Source organism: Leucoraja erinacea, chromosome 21 (assembly GCF_028641065.1).
Source record: "Leucoraja erinacea ecotype New England chromosome 21, Leri_hhj_1, whole genome shotgun sequence".
Classification (NCBI taxonomy): Eukaryota; Metazoa; Chordata; class Chondrichthyes; order Rajiformes; family Rajidae; genus Leucoraja; species Leucoraja erinaceus.
The window spans coordinates 26288555-26300703 of NC_073397.1; the positions used below are offsets into that span (position 1 = coordinate 26288555).

The 12149-nt window shown below is 41.3% G+C and overlaps 1 protein-coding gene across 1 annotated transcript in view; it reads left to right on the forward strand.

Annotated features, from left to right (window-relative positions):
- Nucleotides 1-4467: 4467 nt before the first annotated feature.
- Nucleotides 4468-12149, forward strand: part of LOC129707424 (teashirt homolog 2) — a 422262-nt gene continuing 414580 nt past the window's right edge. Inside the window, exon 1 of the mRNA XM_055652448.1 lies at nt 4468-4717. The gene's annotated coding sequence lies outside the window, so the exon portion shown is untranslated. The remainder of the gene's footprint in view (nt 4718-12149) is intronic.

A 12149-nucleotide genomic window follows, 5' to 3' on the forward strand; every position in this document is an offset into this window, starting at 1 on the left:
CACTTAAAACAAACCAGAGAACATTTACACAAACTTTTCACACACTCAAAATTAAAAAAATACGAAAAAACAAACAGACTGTTGGCAGGGCTGCCAATCGTACGACGCCACGGGTGGATATTTGTTCTATATCCATCTACATCACCGTCTACATCTCTTGTTTCCCTTCCCCTGACTATCAGCCTGAAGAAGGGTCTCAACCAGAAACGTCACCTATTCCTTTTCTCCAAAGATGTCGTCAGACCCATGGATTTACTGAAGCTGTTTGTCTCTATTGTCAATCATTCTTTGATTTTGGTATCAACACCTGAAGATGGAATGGCATTCATAATTCTATCTGTAATGAACTTAAATATATCCATATTGAATATCATTGATTAAACTTTTTCACTCAAAATGTAAAAATAAAATGTTCAATTAACTGAACGCAGATGTCTTAAATCAGCGACATATTTAATTCTGTGACACAGGCTGCAAGTCAAGTTGTTGTTGTTCTTCCTTCGTAGTCGGAGAAGACCATGACTTCAGTGTTTTTGTTTGTGGGTCCGGAGGTAACTGGTGAGACTGATCCGGGCCCGGGAGGCTCAGCCGCATATGGGACACAGTTGGGTGGGCGCTGCCGTAGAAGTTGAGGTGGTTCGACCTTGCACATGGCAAGTTTCCTCTGGACTTCTGTGGTGCGCTTCTTCTCAGCTGCACGTGCTCCTGTGGTGATCTTGCTTTGCCCAGTTGGGCAGTACGGGCTTGCGCTTGACTTGGATTAAAGTGAGGGAGAGTTGCGCATCTCGTCAGCCTCACTCTCTCGTCCCGGCCTACCAGGATCCAGTGGCAAGACATAGTCGAGACGGCTGGCGATAGGTCAGGATGCAGTGGATGGCCACCAGTGTTCTACGTGACCATTGTGCCCTAATTGCGCTCCACGACACTTTGCTGGGTCAACTTTCCTACCCGTTGTTCCGCTCTCCTCCACGTGTTCCACCGGATCCAGTCATCACCTTTCCTGAATAAGGTAAGAGCCACAAGGCAGTGGAGGTTTGCATTTGGTGTTTTCCTTCACCCCTCCAGGGTGCTGTATGGAGAACGCCTGTGAGTGACTTTGTTTAATGTGGCGAGACTGGTGCACAGGAGGCCCTTTTCTGCTGTAGCCTTCATCCGCCTTCCCAGCCGTTGTGACACTCCACTAAGGTCAGCCATCGTCCCCTGCCTGTTCCACCGTTGAGGTCTTGGTTGGATTGCTCTTTGTCAGAGACCTCCCCTTCCACCTTACCGCCATGGGTGACCCTACCAGGAGCATAGCTCCAGACGGCATCGTCCTCAGGATCTCAGGACCACACAAGCTTCTCCACCATGACAAGGTGACAATCCATGGAGAAGCAAGTCACGTTATGGGTTACCTCCAGTTTAAAAAATTCTGATAATTAATTCAAACTATGGAATAAAAAAAACAGTCAATAAATCATGACGTTTAACAACAATAATTTAACAGAATGTAGCAGTAAAGATAAACTAACTAAGAGGTGTTGAGAAGTCACTATTTTATGCAAAAATATGTAAATATAAATAGCTTTCAGATTAATTTAGCAAAATATTTAATAATCACTGTTAAGTCATGTTTTGATATGTACAGAGATATTCCATGTACTACGTGTTGTTCAGAAATTGACTCGGTAGTGTGTATAATAAAGAAAGAGGAGAAAATAACTTATTTTTGCATAACAACATCCATGTGCCAAAATGCAATATCAAAATGTATTTTTTGATGGGAATGAGCAACTGGTTTAGACATATGTAGCAGAACTTACCGCTGTTGATGAAGTGAATTGGGAATAGCTAACTTTATTTCGATCTCAGGATTCCCAGAACAAAAAGGGATGACAATTCAAGTAACCTTTGCTTACCCTCTCTCTCCGTCCCTTCCCGATGTCTGAAGAAAGGTCTTGACCCGAAAAGTCACCCATTCCTTCTCTCCCGAGTTGCCGTCTGTCCCGCTGAGTTACTCCAGCGTTCTGTGTCTATCTTAGGTCTAAATCAGTTCTGCAGTTCCTTCCTACACATGACAATTGATGATGGGTCTTGAACATGGCTGCTTCGGAAGTACGATAAACGAGCTGAATGGATTGTCCTCATGTATAACTTCACACTTTCCTCTTCCAACGTAAAACCTAAAATTGAATCAACCAGCTTCTTGTGCCGAGACAATGTATTTCAAAGAACAGTTTTATTTTCTTACTCTAATATGATTTACAAAGTTCAATGTATAATAAGCAGGTGCAGAACACCACTTACTGTGTGTAATGTTTTCTGGAAATGTGTAATTCCAGTCACTTTTAGCAATATTTTCCTGGAAACGAGAGGCTGTGATGTGGCTTACATGTATTTCTTACATTAAACCATACATCTAAGTACCATTACGTGTGATCAGCTGCAGCCTCAGTAACCTCCAAGCAAGAGATAAAATAGTTATTTAAGATATACTGCAACCAGCATTGAAAGAAGAAGCAGCTTTCTGATGCCACATTTAATTCAGGTCCAGACTAAATCTGGAGAGAGAGAAATGCTTTCATTGCTTATTTATTTCACCCATGGGGTAATCTAAAAAGTTTAGTATCCTCTTCAAAATGAATGCAAGAATGGAGTAGAATTGAGTGCTATCCCAGTTTCAGCACTGACTGAGAGCTCCTCTATTTAATGGCAGCATTAACGTTAATCCCCGAGTTAGAAAAGAGGTAAAAAGCTTGGATGTTAGCCATAGAGTGATCGGGTTTTGAAGGTTGAGCTCAGAAGACATTTGCAACTGCAATCGATCTGCCTCTTCAGAATGGGGCTTGACTGTTTTTGGAGTACTGACCATGGTAGGGAGGATATTGAAGGAAGGTAAATAAAAATGCAGGTAGACTAATGTGTGCTGCTTTGAGTAGCAGCAGCAGAGCTACTGTCTTACAGCGTCAGAGACTCAGGTTCGATCCTGACTACGGGTGCTGACTGTACGGAGTTTGTACATTCTCCCCGTGACCAGCATGGATTTTCTCCAAGGATGTGCAGATTTGTAGGTTAATTGGCTTGGTATGAATGTAAAATTGTCCCTAGTGTGTGTAGGGTAGTGTTAATGTGTGGGGATTGATGGTCAGTGTGGACGGTGGGCCAAAGGGCCTGTTTCCATGCTGTATCTCTAAACTAAACTAAACTACACAAACTGAATATCTCCTCAGGATAGACAGGGTGGATGCACAGAGTCTTTTACCCAGGGTAGTGGAATTCAAAAACAGGACGATATATGTTTTAGATGAGAATTAAGCAGCAAAGAAGATAAGTTTAAGGCGAGAGGGGCAAGATTTAATACCAACCCGAGGGGCAACATTTTCACTCAGAGGGTGATGGACATGGAAGAGCTGCCAGAGGAGGTTGAGTTGAGGCAGACATTATAATAGCATTTAAAATACACTTGCACAGGTGCATGGATAAGACGGGTTTAGAGCGATATGAGCCAAACATGGGCAAATGGGATTAGTTTGGATGGGGCTTTTTGCTCGGCATGGGCTAGTTGGGCCAAAGGGCCTTTTTCTGTTCTATGATTCTACAGCTCACTCTCATTCACAGTTCTAAGCTGATCAGATACTCAACAGCAGTCCATATATTTTCTGAATATAAAGTTTAACATTTGGGTCTGCCTTTTTATATTCACTGTCCCGGATGAGATATATTTTTATGGGAGTAGCCTGTAATGACAATAGAAATATTGTAAAGTCCAAAGTCTTACAGCATGGAAACAGGCACTTTGGCCCAATTTGCCCACACCGGCCAACATGTCCCATCTAAACTAGTCCCACCTGCTTGCATTTGGCCCATATCCCTCTAAACCTGTCCTATCCAGGTACCTGTCTAAATGTTTCTTGAACATTGAGATAGTACCTCCCTCAACTACCTCCTCTGACAGCTCGTTCCATACACTCACCACCCTTAATGTAAATCTTTCCCCCCTCACCTTAAACCTACGTCCTCCGGTTCTCGATTCCCCTACTCTGGGCAAGAGACAGTGCGTCTACCCGATCTAGTCCTCTCATGATTTTGTACGCATCTATAAGATCAACCTTCATCCTCCTGTGCTCCAAGGAATAGAGTCCCCAGCCTACTCAACCTCTCCCTATAGCTCAGGTCCTCGACTCCATCTTTAAATGGGAGGGACAGTAACCGTGACATGTGATTCAATTCCCAATGAATGGCACCTCTGGATCATGGAGTTAATTGAAGATAAATTGAGGGAAGATGAAAGCCCTGATGCATTCAGAACTCCTGATAAAGCTACACGAGAAAAGAAAATATATATATTCAAATGAAATTTGTGTACTAAAGTGAAGAATTAATTTATATCCCCTGATATAACACTTGTGTAAGAATTATCAATGAAGCAGAATCTTTCCTTCCCCTTTCAGGGAAAGAGGGAAAAGATGCAGGATCTTATCATGTTTCAAGAATATCTTGTTGCCTTGGCAATAATGGCCCAATTCTTGTCTTACCCACTTTTTCATTAAATTGCAAAGCTGTTGGTTGAGAGGGAACAAAGAGACAATGGGGGATTATGACAGTAAATGAATGGGTCATTGTATCCTCGTTGAAAATAATTTCAATTTATCAGAGAGAAATATGATCTTAGCAGGATTTAATCTGAATATGCCAGTATAGACAACAAGTTGCTGCAATACTACCTTTTTGACATCAGGTAAGGCGACTGTCTCTATTTTAATATCACACATTGAGGAATAGTGCTCATGACAGCAAAGGGGGCTTCTCAAATTAAGTCTTCCATTTACCTCAAGGAATAGAGACTCACAAAGCAAGAGTTTGGAGTTAAAGTTTTGGTCTTCAGTGAATGCAAGTGGGAAATATGGCCTATAAATTGGCTGACGGTACATTTGATTGCATAAAGTTCATATTATGCATTTTAAATGGATTAAAAGAAATGTCCTGGTACTAAAGTGACAACTGGATTAAGATTTGCTCACTTACTGTCAGGCAAGGGTCATAAGATTTTCTATTATCAGCCTCATAATTATTCAGCTGAAGCTCCCCAGTCACACATTGGACTTGGTACTGGTAACGTCGCCAGAGGAAGAATTGCTTGTCACCATAAAATTTTAAAGCAAGAAGGCTAACCTGAGGTATGTGCTATCATGACAAGCATTACTCGATTGTTTGAGTGTACAGTGACTGTGCGGGTCAAAAATGGCAAACAAGAATAAATAATTATGGAGGCAGGAAACAGGATGGGCAAATGATAAGATAGTCCAGGCCCCTAATCCCTTGGCAAAATGCTGAGAAAATGAAAGCAGCTACTGCACAAGATGAATGCAAGGAATGCTAGCACTTCCTCTGGAGGATATTCATAAAATGCCTGGCAAAGGTTTGCAGGCAGGTTCCACATGAAAGGGAACTGGCGCAGAAGAAGATAGAATAGACAGAAAAATAGAAATATTAAGGCGATTTTAGCCTGTAATTAGATTAAGTGGGACCCATGTTTACACGGGAGGTGTGAACATGGTCCCCCAACGTGATATTCCACCTCTCCACCAATTCCAATATTGGTGACCAGTGGGTGGCTTTCGGGCGCGCTAGTGTGGGTGCTGTGGGCCAAAAGAACTGGTTCCCAGAGGGCTAGTATGGATGTTGTGGGCCAAATGTATTCTTGGGCTGGCAGCTCAGTCACTAACGCCTGGTGGGCTGGCAGCTCAGTCACTCAGGGCTGGTAGGCTGGCAGATCAGTCACTCAGGGCTGTTGGTCTGGCAGTTCACTCACGGCTATTCCTTGTAATTGCATTTCAGGCAGAGTGCAGGCCACCAAACGCAATTTCACAGCTTTTCGGGCAGAGTGCAGGCCACCAAACTCAATTTCATAGCATTTCAAGCAGAGTTCAGGCCACCAAATTGCCAAACAACCCATTGCATTGTCATTAAGGGCTGACAAATAATTTATTGCAAGTACATTGCAGACTCACAGTTCAGTTAATTCACAGCTTAGCATTTGTGGACTCTCCTCCGCGATCTTCCAGAGTGACTGACTCACGTCCAGGCATCCGTGGTTTTATGGTCCTGACACCCCCCCCCGAAGGGGTGTTACCTTAATCGTGGTGATTGACAGGTCAGAGGACCAATCAGCTAATATCAAGATTATTTAAACACTCATAACTTTTTTATTTTTCATTGATCGGAAAAATCCTCAGGGCTGCCTCAGCAGAGGAGGACTGTGAGTGAGATAGCCAAAAATCATAGCAATATATGGTAGCGTTTTTTTTCTAAAATCAATATACAGTGCAGACAGGAAGTGATCAAGATGAGACGTTTAGTTATATAGATATTACTTAGTTCAATTATGCAGACTACAAAATTGTAGGGTGCACGCAACGCAGGACTACAAACAAACAACATTATTGGCTCCGCAGTGGAGGTTCCTGTCTTTAAACTTCCTTGAATATAGTGGGCAACTGTCTTAACAGTATCAGCATTCGATGAGGTGCCCACCTAGTCTGAGAGTGGAAGATGACACATGTACACTGATCCTCTAGATCATTTCCAAATAACAAACCCTGACCACCCTCCTTCAGTCTGTAGCATCACCATTTGCATCACAGTCTCTCTTGATCTCCACCATATCACAGACACTGTTGTCTCAACCCTTCCCTTTTATCAAGTTCATAAGTTATAGGAGCAGAATTAAGCCTTTTGGCCCATCAAATCTACTCTGCTGATCTATCTTTCCCTTTCAACCCCATTCTCCTGCCTTAAAAATATCCACAAAAGCTTTCCATTCTAAGCAGCATCCTGGTGAATCTCTTCTGCACTCTTTGTAATGCGACCACTGCCGTCCTGTACTATGGCGACCAGAAATGTACACAGCATTCCACAGTATCTTTACCTTTCAACACCATTCTCCCCAGAACTCCTGATACCCTTACTAATCAAGAATCTGTCAAACTTCACTTTAACAATTTGCATTGATTTGGCCCCCACAGCTGTCTGTGGCAATGAATTCCACAGATTCACCACTCTCCAACTAAAGAAACTCCTCCTCATCTCCTTTCTAAAGATATTTTGAGGCTATGCCACTGGTCCTAGATTCTCCCGCTAATGGAAACATCTTCTCCACATCCACTCCATCCAGGCCTCTGCAATCCACACTAATTGTGTTTTCCTCTCTAAAGATGCTGCTTGACCTACAAGGTATTTTCCAACATCTTCTGTTTTAACTTTATTATTTGGGAAACTAGCAAGGAAATGTTATTTTGATATAATCGTCTATGTTTAGATCTTTCAGCTAAATTTATAAAACCGCTATATTTCATTAATTTGTTTACAGCTTCTTCATGAGTCTCAGTCAAATAAATGATACTGTATTAATGTAGTGTCAGATTGTAATCAGTTTAACAGCTGAAAGTAGTACAATGCTTCAAAATGTACCAACATTCATGGCATCATAGATCAATGTGAAAAGATGCTGGACAAAAATTAATACAAATTCAACATCTACCACTGATATTATTTTGCCAGTGGATATCTGTATACATTGCAAAAGCTGTACGGGCACTCTCGTCCATAATACAATTGATGAAAATATGACATGCAATGCTCAAAAGAATAGCGTGCATTTTGCAAAGATAACTTAACGAGGTGAAACATGTAAGGATAATTACCTCACTACCAGGTGGCCTTTATACTCTATTAAAAATGCCTCAAGAGTGGTGAATTGGTGGAATTCATTGCCACAGAAGGCAGTGAAGGCCAAGTCAATGGACTTTTTTAAGGCAGAGATAGATAGATTCTAGATTAGTACGGGTGTCAGGAGTTATGGGGAGAAGGCAGGTTTAAGATGGAAAGATAGATTAGCCATGATTGAATAACAAAGTGGACTTGATGGGCTAAATTGCCAAATTCTGCTCCTATCACTTATGAACTTATGCTAAATAGCGAATAAAAGATACCTAGTAGTGATGTAAGATATTGGTTATGAAGACCATGGTCCAGACAGTATCGATGGTATGAGTGTGGACATGTCTCGAAAATCTGTTTCATTGCTTTCTCTGCAGATCCAAACACAATTGTATAATGTTGAAGCATTTACAACATTTTGTTTGTGATGAATTAATAATTATTTTCTACTAGACATTGATCCTGTCCTTCAGATGGCATTCTATGTTCCTGGTGTTGGACCAACATTTCTGAACAACTTTTAAAAGCTGGTGCATTAGGGATATATTCTCGTGTTTAAGAGGGAACTGCAGATGCTGGAGAATCGAAGGTTACACAAAAAAGCTGGAGAAACTCAGCGGGTGCAGCAGCATCTATGATGCTGCTGCACCCGCTGAGTGAGTTTCTCCAGCTTTTTTGTGTAACCAGGGATATATTCTCTCCTGTTGGGAGCTTGTATTAAAATATTAAACACACATACAGACGCAAAGCTTGCTTTTCCATACATTTATTTTGAAAAAATACTTTTGGCTATGACTATAAACTTTACTCTTTAATGATCCAGGAATTGGTTACAACTTCAAAATGCATTCAAGGGAAAATTATGTACTAAAACAAGCAAAAGAAAGAATATTCTTCGGCATCTTAAAATGTTGTTCCTTCCTTCAATTTTCTACCTATCCCAGCACCCTGCCCGAGGTGACAAATTCATAATTTTTGAAAATTTACTATGAAATTTACAATCCTTTAAGATTTTTACTTTCTTTTAATTTTATTATGGTATCAAATTTCAAAAAGTACCACATTTTTGAAAAGTTCTAATGGAGCAGGAGGCCAAGTTATGATTTATTATCTTTCCCGTGCAAAACTTTACGAGCTTTTAAAAAGCCTGAGAGATTCAAACTATATATCAATCATAAGCAAGCATGGTTTAGGCCGAGTCCTAAAAGCAGCTTACTGCAGACTAGGAATTCTCAAAGCAGGCTAAGAGAGTTCCTGGCCTTGAAGGGAAAGATAGATGAAGATCTGTTTCACCTCCTTCCCACAGAAAATAATATTGTTTACAGTTCCTTCCCACATTTAGTTTCCCATTTTACAAATAACAAGTCAATCTGCCTTGATCCCAGTCAAAATTTTGACCACCAAAGCATTATGTTACATCATCAGAAGTTGATTCAGTTTTATTTTAAATTTAATCACTGATTATTTAGAAATGCTCCAACTAGGAAGTTTATTAGAATCTGTTACATTTTATTTAGATTTATTGGATTTAAGACCCTTAAAAAGAATGCTGCTGTACTCACTTGGTTTAGCTTAGTTTCAAGATACAACGTGGAAAACGGCCCTTCAGTCCACCGCGTTTACGCCGACCAGCGATCCCTGCACACATAACACTATCCTACACACACTAGGGACAATTCACAATTATAACAAGCCAATTAACCTACAAACGTGTACTTGTTTGGAGTGTGGGAGGAAATGAGAGATTCCGGGGAAAACCCACGCAGGTCACGGAGAGAACATACAAACTCCGTACATACAAGCACCCGCAGTCAGGATCTAACCCGGGTTTCTGGCGCTGTAAGGCAACAACTCTACCGTGGCGCCACCATGCCGCACACTTACAGAAACCTATGCTCCTTTGGTACCATTCCTATTAATTATCAATCTCAAGAAGGGTGACTGGCTCTCGAGCCTTCAATCAATACTATTCTGTAATCAACTACTGGGATTATTCAGTTCTTCGGCACCTTAAAATGTTGTTCCTTCCTTCAATTTTCTACCTCTCCCAGCACCCTGCCCGAGGTGACAAATTCATAATGTTTGAAAATGTAAACATAACAATTGTGAAATGATTGTTTCAACATACCGCTTGGGCAGTTTGCACCCCAGCGGTATGAACATTGACTTCTCTCATTTCAGGCGGTCCTTACTGTCTCTTCTCCTTCTCAGCTCTCCCTCAGCCCTCTGGCTCCACCTCTTCATTTCTTCCCCCGCCTCCCCCACCCTCACATCAGTCTGAAGCAGGGTTTCGACCCAAAACATTACCTATTTCCTTCGCTCCATAGAGGCTGCCTCACCCACTGAGTTTCTCCAGCATTTTTGTCTACCTTCCTGATTGTTTCAACAATTTGGCATTCTGCTATTATATTTCTGTTAATAAAATCGCACAATTCTCTCTAAACCTACCATCAGTGATAAATTGGTTCTGCAATGAGAATTTTTTAAGCATAAAATCATTTACTATTTCAACCAGCTTTACACTTATTATCTTTTACTGTGAGACACACAACTTTTTCTCAAGCAACAACATGTATTTTTAAAGATGTCTAACCTTACCTATATTGCATGGAGTGCCTAGTATTATGGCTGTAACAAGCTGCGAATCGGCAATATAACACAAACACATCGAATCCTGAACTGTAAAAATATAATAAATGTTCTTATCAGTTATTTTCGCAATCACAGTTCCAACCACTTGCTAAACTGTTATGTGTGCTGATACTCCATGTACCCAAAAAATATTTTCAAGGTCATTGAATTGAGCTTCAAAAACATTCACTAAAAAACTCACTTGCAATCTGCTTATTCTAATGCCACTGTAGTCAATTGCAGAGCAAATGGTAAGGCCTGTCGGACAGAATTTTATCAAATTCTTCCTGTTTTCTGGATAAAGAGTGAAGAGTGTAAGGTCGTCAAGAGAGTTTATTTTCATGTGTCTCAGATAGGACAATGAAATTCTTGCTTGCTGCAGCAAAACAGAATATTGCAAGCATAAATACAGAACAGTTCAGTTCAATATACACATAAATAAGCAGCTAAAGTGCAATAGGCTGTTACAGTTCATAGTCCGTTTGTTGGCGAGTTTAATAGCCTGAAGGCTGCAGGGAAGAAGCTGTTCCTGAACCTGGGTGTAACAGATTTCAGGCTCCCGTACCTTCTGCCCGATGGTAGCGGAGAGATGAGTACGTGGCCAGGATGGTGTGGGCCCTTGATGATGTTGGCTGCCTTTTAGAGGCAGCGACTGCGATAGATCCCTTCGATGGTGGGGAGGTCATAGCCGATGATGGACTGGGCAGTGGTCACAACTTTCTGCATCCTTTTCCGCTCCTGGACTCTCAATTAAAACTATGACTATACATAAGCACCAATGTACTTACGTACAAGAGTGTAAGAATATTAGATTGTTCAAAGATGTACAGGTTTTTAGGTTTGGTATAATTGTAAATTGTCCCTACTATGTGTAGCTACTGTTAGTGTGCTGGGATCGCTGGTCGGAGTGCACTCGGTGGGCTGAAGGGCCTGTTTCCGTGCTGTATTTATAAACTAAACAAAACCTGAGGCAGTACACAAGAGGCGCCATCTTACACCCTTCAAGTTTCTAACTTGTTGAAAATGGAGACCAATAAAAGTGCCTGAACAACACCTACCAGTTCACTGATTCAGTAGCATCTTAGAATGCCAGAGATGCACAATTCAGTGGTAGTGGATCTTAGAGCTCACCAAGATTTGAGGATGCACCACCATACTTTGATAGAGGAAAAATATATGCACTAAAAAACAATTTATCCTAAAACAATCCCTCTCCACATTTAATATATAGTCCGTATAAAGCTATACCCAGTGAGCAAGTCCATGGGCTGTGCTGCAAGATTTGTTTTAGTTCCCTTTCTCACAGCTGTAAAGGAAGCAGCCAAAGGATCCCTCTTATAAGCAGCGCAGTGAGAAACTAAGTCTTCTAAAGGTCACACTTCACTTTTTTATGGACCTTTACATTATTTTCTTTTGCTCAGTAAAGATGGCCAGTAGGAATCCTTTGTCATTGGGACATGCATGGAGCTGCTGAGAAGTGGAAACTGGATGAGTCGCAATCATCTTTCTACCTCTGCATGTTGGATTTGTTGACAATATGAAAAGGAAAATTGTAAACACCAAGCAGAGAGAGAAATAGAGCTAATGTTTCAGACAACGACCCTTCATCGGTTTCACGAGTGATCAGAATACTGATTCCCTACATCCCTCTGAAATGTTAAGAGGACACAAAGTGCTGGAGTAACTCATCAGGTCAAGCAGCATCTTTGGAGAACATGGATAGGTGATGTTTCGGGTCGAGCCCGGAAGAAAGGTCTCAACCCAAAACGTCACCTATGAGTCTGAAGAAGTTTCTCTACCCAAAATGTCACTATCCATGC